General features: G+C 38.4%; 1 protein-coding gene across 2 annotated transcripts in view; it reads right to left on the reverse strand.

The window, feature by feature from the left end:
• The window catches only part of IMMP2L (inner mitochondrial membrane peptidase subunit 2), a 1,033,857-nt gene extending 1,024,617 nt beyond the window's left edge, over positions 1–9,240 (reverse strand). Inside the window, exons 1-2 of one of the 2 annotated variants that reach the window (XM_058297204.1) lie at positions 9,163–9,240; positions 8,576–8,649 (exon numbers count right to left, since the gene is read on the reverse strand). The gene's annotated coding sequence lies outside the window, so the exon portion shown is untranslated. The other variant, XM_058297205.2, reaches the window with a different exon arrangement.
• Positions 9,241–9,872: the final 632 nt, after the last annotated feature.

The raw sequence follows: 9,872 nt of genomic DNA on the forward strand, positions 1-9,872 counted from the left end.
TGGAGAAGTAAGCTTTGCCAGGTGGGTGGTCCTGCAGGCCAACTTAAGCAAGTTTCTACCTTAACCTCAGAGGCAATCTTAGCCATGGAACCATTTCAAATAGGGGAGTGAACTGGTCAGATGAATTTCACAGAGATCACTGGTATAATCTGGAACTTAACCAGTATTTTTGTGTCAAATATACTCTTATTTATCCAATAAATCAATTGTAAACCATTGTAGGATCTAATATGCAGAAAATTAGGATGAAAGTAATGTGCTCTACTTCTTTGTTTGGGGATTTGAAACAATTATTGTCTCCAACTGATAATACAAAATCGCCAAGTTAAATAGGAGACTACTGATAATAAATGATCAAAGTTGAAGCATGTGACTTCGTTTTTATTATCACAAAATCCAAAATGCATAAACATGGTCCTCAAACATATGCCATTCACTGAAACATTTCACTCTGATTTCTGCATTCCATGTAAAACAAATTATCCAAACCTTTTTACCTCCTTTTTAGTCTACCTTCAAGACCTGAAATTAAATGTCTAGGGAAATTTCAAGAAATGTAAGGATCATTAAATTGCTCCACAGTTAGCCTGGGTAATGAGAGCCCACTTGCAAGGAAGGAATATTATCTATCTTATCATCCAGTTCAATTTGCTAATTGATATTCTATATATTTGCTACAAAGAAAAATTGTTCCAAACAAACATCAAAAAGGGAAAAGTTCTTCTATGACACACTTCTCTAAAATACATGTTAAACCTTCTCCTCCCCATTCTCAATACTGTAAGTCATATAACATCTACCAGAAATTGTTTGTACTTTTTATTGTCTGGTGGTGACAATGGCTCCTTGACAAAAGAAAATTAACTTTAAATCAGTAGAGATACAAATAATTGAGAGTGCAATATAATAAAGATATTATACAGGAGATAGCAATTATACTTTTGAAATTTTTATTTTATTCTCAGACTCATTTAAAGTTTTCTATAATTTTAATTCATTAGTATATCACTGACCATCCCTTTTTCTAAGTATTTTAAACTAGGTAACATTTTTATTAAAACTAGAATTGTAATTAACACATTTATCTGCTTCAGGAATTCAACTTCAAAAGACTATTTTTATTCTGTTCCCTAAAATCTGTCTACCTAACTCTGCATTGCCCTAGTGCCTTCAACCACACAGAGACTGGTCATAAAAGCTTTAATATTTAAACTTTTCTTTCATAAACAGGAAATAATACGTCACTGATTCTATACAGATTGTGGAAATATAATTCATACTTTTCTCAAGATGAAAAGTAGGTAATAAATATGATTAGGAGCTAAGTCCACAAGCAGAATATGCCAAAGTGTATACCTTTGGCATATACTCATGGAGACTTATATTCAGATAAAAAATATACTCATTTTTTTCTCAGACAGAGCTAAATAACTTTTTAGTAGTATGGCCTTGTTAGCCTGAGATCATTATTTCCTTTTTTTATTACATGCCTCCAAAGCTAAAATTAAAAACTAAAAAATTAAAGATAGCAGCCAAATATGATCCGTTAACCAAACAATTCCTCACATTTCTCAAATGAGTTCAAATTATCATAGGATTCTTAAAAACAACTCATATAATTCTCAAAAGTAAAATATGAAGTAGGTGTTATCTCCATTTTCCCAAAAGGAAAATAAAGTTCAAAGTTAAGAAGTGATATTTTGTGTTCACAGAGCTGGCAGCAGACCTAGCGCTTGAATAAAGGTCTAGAGAGCCCAATTAAATATTCTTTTCACCAATGCATCATCACTTACATGTCTTTAAATTTATATTTAATGCTCAACTTTTTAAAAAGTTTTAAATTAAAGGTTTTAGTGAAGTGTTGAGAGTATTAGCATCACACAATCATATACACCAAACATCTCAAACTATTATTCCAATGTATTGTTATAACCTTGCATTCAGACTATAGTACTTCTCTTACACAAGCAATATACTAAGTCTATAATAAATTTTTTTTAAATCTCACTGACTATTTAGCTTATAAAGGTCTTCAATCTACCCTTATCCAAAAGTGATATTAAATAGTTATTATTTAACAAAACTAAATATAATTATTCAATATTCTGATTTAACACTAATAAAACTTTTAATGAAAGTGACTATTAAACAAATAAGCTCTGGAAATACCAAGATGCTTTGAAAATAATCTACTACACCAGAAAAACTAAAAAGTAGGGCAAAATATCTGTTACAATTCTAACTTCTTCCTACCAATTGCTGCCTTATAGGTCCAAATATTACCTACTTAGAAAAGAATACCCTTGGCCATCAACCCTAACCTGCATTACAATTCTTTCTGACATACCCTTTGCAGCTCCTTGTAATCTCTGCTTTACCTCTTTTATCTGGCTCATCCTCTAACATACCATTGGTAGACTAAATGCTCTACCCAAAGACAAGCAGAGATAAATACCGACAAGGGATGGAGAAAGCATGGAATGGGTAGGGAAGGAAAGAATTCTCAACAAAGGAATTCAGCAGGAAAATCCATGAGAGAGCAGAAAAGACAAAAGAATCCTGAGATGATCTGATTTCTACTGGTTTATAATATGAAAATTATGAAATAAAATTATCTCAAAATATAAAACTGTGATGACATTGCAAACATTTCCCATCTTTAAAAATATCTGTGCTGTACATGATTCCAAACTAGGGCTTGATAATATGTTTACAATGTGTCCTCCAGCTACAAGCAAGATGATTTTTCAAAAGCTGACTGTAAATATGACAAACATTTTTCAACAAAGATATATAAAAGTGTGTGTCAAAGTGCAATTACAAAGATCTATCTCTCAGAATAAACTTTTGGATAAAATCACAAAGATTAAATTTTTATGATTTATTACATGGAAGAAAGCTGCACACTTTTATCTTCTGGGTATTCTTAATCTAAGAAGTCAAAAGCATGCCATGAGTTACCCAACTGCAATGAAGTAGAAGTAGTTCAATGAAATTTTTAAATAGTTACACAGGAATAACTGTTGGATGTGCATTTGTCTGTTTGCTGTTTCATTAATTGCTTGCTTTGGTCTCCACTGAAGAGGCCAGGCTAAGCACTTACAGAACCAAACATCTAAGTCAGTTAGGAGAGACTAAGGGCTCCAGTGGAAAACCAGGGAATGTAAGACAGGCTTAAAGATGGTTCTGGCAAGAGTCACCACCACCAATACCACCCTCTGCTTCTGAAATTTCAGTGGAGGCACAAAGCTGAATTTCTACCAGGGATCCAATTAAGGATCAGCAAATACTGATTAATCACCAATGAAGTGCGAAGGGCTGAAGGTACTGGGAAAAGATTAAGACATTATTTATCTTTCACTGATTTAAGAAGTTTTTCATCTAACATAAACTAAAAGTTTCCAATCTAAAACAAGATAAGACAAGTTCACCAATGACTATATTCCAAGTAGGGTAGAGTCAGTACCATAAAAGAGGTACAAAGCGTAGACATTTTAAGAGATTTAATCAAGGAGCTGGACTGTACAGGATAAAACCTAAGAAAACTACCCAGGTAGTTTGATAGAGTTACCCTTTTTGTTTATAACTTTCTCCCATTAGATGAGCTACTTCTAAACCAGAAGACATGAAAAACTAATTTATTATTAAATTGATTATTTATTATTAAAGGGAGAGATTTCTTGAAGAAGATAAAATAACAAATCAAAAAAGCAAAAGAAAATGCTGATATCTCTAAATGTAAAATACTCCTTATCCCCTAAGAATTCCCTCAACGACACCTTGCCATAAACTAAGCAGAACAAGACAGAATGTTTGGTTTGCTCATTTCCCTTTAACATTCTAGTACACACCTTTGAAAATTTCCAATTTTTAATACAGGAAAAGGGACTTTTTCCCCAACAACTGGATTAGGTTAGAGAACAATGTACACAAAAGGTCAGAAGTGGTGAGAGCAAGAGAGCAGTGAAACTCTGGGCTAGGAAAGAGTAGGGTTAATGGGACATTCAAGAACAGTGTTAGGTATGAAAGAAAAATAAAAAATAAAAAAATGAAAGCTGGGAAGGCAAAGGGACAGTCTGATGTTTAGTCACAAGAAAGTATGACAACCAAGGAAGAGCTAGTACAGACAATTCTATTTTCAACAGCTCCCTTTCTATATGGGGCTACTTTTCCACATTAAAAAAGCATGTTATTTCTCCCCGATTAAAAAAGAAAATCTGCAACAGTGGTTTTCATTCTCAGTCACAGAGCAGAATTCCTTGCAGAGCTTTTAAAACTCTGAACTGAGGAACAATTAATCAGCATCTCTAGAGAAACCCAAACACAATATATTCTCTGTCGTCACTTCCTTGCCTCCAGTTCACTCCTCTACCGAGGGCAGTTGAACTTCTGGCCCCACCACACCAATGAAAGCACTGACTTCTACTAGGCACTTGGCAGTCTTCATCATACTTCATTTGTAACATCTAATGTTAACTTGGCTCTTGTTGAAACTTTCTGCCCCTTGGTCTAAAATGCTCCACTACTTTCTGCCCCTTGGTCTGAAATGCTCCACTTCCTTCTTCCAACTTCTCTGACCACTCCCCTTTAGTATCTTTGCGTTCTTCTCCCTTCTTGGTATGTCCCTTAAATTACAATTTCCTCTAAGGTTTGCTTTTAGGCTTTTTCTCTTTCTGTACAGTGCTCTTTATCATTTTTATTCTTACCCATGCCTTCAACTAACACCCATATGGTAGGACCTCAGAAATCTGTATACCCAGCCTCCACACCTCGTGAGCTCCAAGATCCTTTTTCCAATTGGCCTCTAAACACTTCCAATTCTCCAGTGCTATGCCCCAAAAGTATTTAAACAAAACATATCCAAGAGTGAACTCTTCATCATCTCCCACACACCTGCTGCTTCTCTTCCTTCCCCTTAACTACCCAGAAAGATGCGAATCATCCTGTGTCCCCACTCTCCCATACCTTTTACATTGTCACAAAGACCAGTTAATTCTCTCTCCTAAGTATTTTTCCTAAACATTCTCATTCTCAACCCCTTATCCATACTAAGGCAATGTCTTCTTTGGCCTTCACTCTTGCCACATCCCCCATTCTACCAACCACACTCCCTTTACAGTGATCTTTCATTACATTCCCCTACTCAGACAATTCTTAAATTGTTTACCACTATGCATCACATAGGCTATACACCCTGAATTAGCTATCCAGGGTCAGCTTCTCTCATTCCTAACCTTGCCCTTCACCTTCCAATGTAATTGATCTATATGTAGTTTCCAAAACACATTATGCTCTCATAATGCCACTCACTTTCTCATGCTGTCAGCTCCACCTGGAAAAGCTTTCTACTGTTTGTCAACCTACCCACTCCTCCTCAGCTTTCAAGTCTCAGCTTAAATATAACCTCTGCTAAAACCCTGTGGAACTCCCCATCATGCACTGGCTTCCTTTGTACTTACACATATACATTATGGCAACTATTTGAACTGTTGATCAACATGTATATTATCTTACTAGATTCTAAGACTCTTGGTCAAAGAGAGTGACTTCTCATCTTTATATCCTCAGCACTAGTTCAGTTTACATAGCATATAGTCAAAAAAAAAAGAGTTAATAAATGAAATGTAGATCATAGAAAAGACAAGAAGATCAAATGGACTGAGTATTGAAAAGAAAAACAGATCTTAAGTAAGTAGACTGACATCTATTATTAAGTCCCACCCATTTAAAAAAAAAGTAGGAAGTATCAAGGTGACAAAGAAAAAACCTTATCACTGGACTAAACAGGCAATAAGAAGAGTTCTGCAATGGAGTAACTGACAAAAGATAACACAGGCGGGAGATAAAAGCAGTGCTTCTAGAGGCCAAATAACTCATCAACCTAAGTCCATGGACTGATACGTTCTTCTTTCTGCTCACCATCCCACTTCTGTCATGGCTTTCCACAGCCCTTTCCAAATTCCACAACCCCTGTGCAATTCTCTAAGTTAAAGCCACAAGTTCTGGCCAGTGGGATAGCCTGGGATGTGAGAGAGGAGAAGCCTTTGTTCTTTGGTCAGGACTTAGAGGAAAGTGAATGAAACTATTTACCGAGGACCTATTTTGCATCAGGCATTATGCTACTTATAAATAACTCACTGAATCCTCCTGAGTAATTACAAGGAATTTGTGTCAGGATCACACAGCTAAGCAAAGGCAAAACCCACACCTCTATCCCGTAGGAATTCACGATCTCCAGAGTTTTTCTATACCCCTCACTATTTTAAAATGGAGGGAATCTGGTCCAACCATTCTAGGTTGGAACTCAGAAAATATATTCCTCAAAAACACTATTGAAAAACTTGGTTAGAAGATACAGAACCACTAATAAATAACAGGCACACAATGAATTCAAAAAGCCGTAGGGTTCTGACCTGGAAATCTAACTGCTATCTATTTCATTCCCTTTAAGTATACTGTTAAACATTATAAACAACAGACCTGAAAATCATGAAGTCTTAGAACAAAATGGTTTTCTTCTCCTCCCCACCCTAAGCTGGCTCCAATTTGGGGACCTTATATTTTGTTTCATTTTTTTAATTTTTACTGTGGTAACATATATACAACCCAAAATTTCCCATTTTACCCACTTTCATGTGTATAACAGTAATAATTACATTCATTACTTTGTGCTAACACTACCACACAATGCGTTAAGTGAGGCTTTAAAGAGTATTTTTTCTTCCACGAAAACTCTCAATATAAAAATCACCAAGGACAGAAGCTATTTTGCCTTGTTAACTTGTAAGAACAATGACACTAGAAGATACCTGTGGGAAAGGTGCTCATTTTCAGCGTGCTATCATTTGAATAAAACATCATACTAAACCCTACGGACCAAGGCTTATAATAGAAATGCTACAAACTACAGCACTACAGCTGATATGCCTGTAATCTACTGACAAAATGTACTCCTTAGCAAAGTGAAACCAGATGTCTGGTGTGAAATCAGACAAGTCTGCGGACTTGTCTTTCTCAGCTTCCAGAGTAGTATTAGATATACTAAATACACAGCTTAGCTGTATAATAAACCCACAACTTGGCAAAATCGTGACAGTTTGGACATGAAGTATCAGCATTTTTATTGTAGTTCTTATAAACCAAAGACATTTCTGAAATAGAAATCCTAAGTTTAAACACTCAGCTAAATTCAGTAGTATGTCTTTCTCACTTTGGGAACAGTGTCAGAGCCATTTAAACACATTATAGAAATCCTTTCCCTTCATTTTTCAAGCTGACACTCTTTAGGGAGTGCTGTGGAATGATCTGAAACTCTAGGACCAGATATAACAGGTATCCCTGTGAAAAGACAAGTACTCAGAGCCTTTACCCCTACAGGAAACTAAGTACTAGATTGCTTTCCACAATCAAAAGGAAAATTGTAAGAAAGTGATGGGTGTCCAGATAGAGAGAGGGGAAGGGAAATTAAACTTAATTATCTACATGTCAGGCACAGTGTTTTTCACACAATCTTTTTTTATATACTCATTGTTCTATTTTGACAGATAAGATGTTAAGGAGCAGAGAAGTTTGGCCCAAACTGACAACAGCTAATAATCTAGGAGCCAGGATTCAAGTACATGCCTACAAAACAATAAAGTTCACACACCTCTACATGATAATTTTGGGTGGGACAAGAAGGGATGGTAAATGGCCAAGAATATGAAGTACATATTTCAAAATATGGTTTAGAATATGGTTTATTACATTCTTGTTTGCAGCTAACATTTTTAATTTTACCTAATTTAAAACGTTTATTTATAAATAACATAGAGTGCATAAGAGGTTCCCAAACTTTCAGAAGAAACTGTATCTTATTTCCCAATATAAGGAGGTGAGGGGTGGTGTACTGGAGAAGTGATGGAAAAGTCCTAGAGAAGAACCCATGAAAAGGATCACACTGAAAATCACAATAAACCTCCAAGACGGATTCCAACGTGCTATTTTGCAACTTTTCAGAATTAAATAAAAGGAATGTGAGGGGTATCAAAGTTAAGAGAAAAAGGTTCAACTTGGTAATTTCCCTCCCCAAAATGATCCCCAAAGAACTTGATCACTTGTGACATAAGCATAAAGTTTGTGTCTTGGGGTTCTAAAGGATTTTTACAGGGGGTTCCTTTTAAAATTCAAAGACCCCTGGAATGAGTTTCTCTTAATTATCTAGCAGGACCTTGATTATTTAATCCTACTACCTTAAAGATTAGTCAAAGCTAACTAATAAGAGATGAGTCTGAGGCAAGAAAACTTTGGGACCAGGGTTGCAAGTGGAGTGATGTGTAAGGACAAGCCTAAAAGGGATCTATGCCAAAGCTGCTCAACTCCCAGGCAACTCCGGGCTCAGTAAACCTCAAGAAAAAACAACAAAACCCTTGACGTTGGGGCTTGTGACCCTCTAGAATAAGACTCAAGTTCCTGATGAAAAGGTAGAATTTAGCCCCAAGCTCACCTAGGGACAATTCTGTATCTAAACCTTCTTTCGCTTGCTCCCTGAGTAAAAAGTCCTAGCTCCTTCCATCCCTGACCATTCCTTACTTACCCTTTCTCCCGCGCTTCCTCGGTGAGAAGGGGTAAGTGGTTATTTTGTGCCCTCGCCCAATTTTGGTCAAAACCCTAAAAGTAAAAACGACAGACACGTGCTTTAAAATCCTGTTGCTCAACCCTCAAGAACTTCCACCACCCATCCAAGACTTCAAGGCAGACGGCAGCTGGTCCTCACAGCGATTCCTCCTGGCCAGGGCTTGGGAGTCGGAGGCTACCCTTTGGGGGACCGAGTGGGGCACTCTAGGGGTACATACTAGGTGGGCGGGGGTGGGAAAGCTTCGGGCCACAAGCCGCAGCCCAAGGCGCCGGCCTCCGACCAAGGTTAGGAAGGAGGCGGAGGCAGAGAGGCCGCCGCGCCGGGCCGCAGAGACACGCGCGCACGCACATGCTCGCGGCCGCCGCAGGCACCGGAGGAGTTACGGGGGAGCAGCCCTCAGCCTCCCAAAACCTCCGTCCCGCCTCAAGCCGCCCCCAGGAAAGTTCCTGGAACCAGGGAACCCCCAGAGGCCCGCGGCGCCGCGACCCCACCCCTATCGGTCTCACTATCCCCCCCACCCGCCGCCCAGTGTCCACCCTCCGCACCCGCTGCGCAGCTCAGTCCAGGGGAAGTCCCCGCGCAGGTCCCGCCCTCCGCCGGCGGCAAGCCCCGCCCGGGCCCCCCTGCGCGCCGGGGCTCCCGCGAAGCCCCGCCCCCGGCAGGAAGCAAACCCTGGGAGCGGCTGCCCGGGTTGGTTCCAAAACCCGGCCTGGATTTGAATGGATCGAGAATAACAATCTTTTAAAACATGCATTCAAGCAAGCAATTATTGAGCGCTTGCTGTAGGTACAGCACTGAACTAATGGCTGAGAGGGCAGCAAAGAGCTAAAAATGTCTGGAACTGTGTCTTCGCCCTCTTTTTTGTACATCAGGACACCAGAAGTTGCTCAACTGCACAGCAATAGTGGCCAAAGGCCTCACTAGTAATCTCCTTTGATTCCTCCTTACACCGTTTTTACCTACTAAAGTGCACACAGGAAAAACTATTCAATTTTGCTGACAGTAGGCAAAACAAAAGGAGCGATCCAGAATAGGTGATTTACATTGAATAAAGTCGAATTTCATACTCCAGCTTTTGTCCTCAAATGGTACAAACTCTTAACTGGGCTATTATAACATTATTAAGAAAGGGGAACCTAGAAGCACAGAATAGACATAAAATACTTTATTTATCCATTTTTTTCTCCTCCCCCAATTGCAAACGTTATTATTTCTGTTTTGTTTTTCCTCCCAGACACTGCCAAACTACTCAGGA

This window comes from Dasypus novemcinctus, chromosome 5 (assembly GCF_030445035.2).
Source record: "Dasypus novemcinctus isolate mDasNov1 chromosome 5, mDasNov1.1.hap2, whole genome shotgun sequence".
In the NCBI taxonomy this organism is placed as follows: Eukaryota; Metazoa; Chordata; class Mammalia; order Cingulata; family Dasypodidae; genus Dasypus; species Dasypus novemcinctus.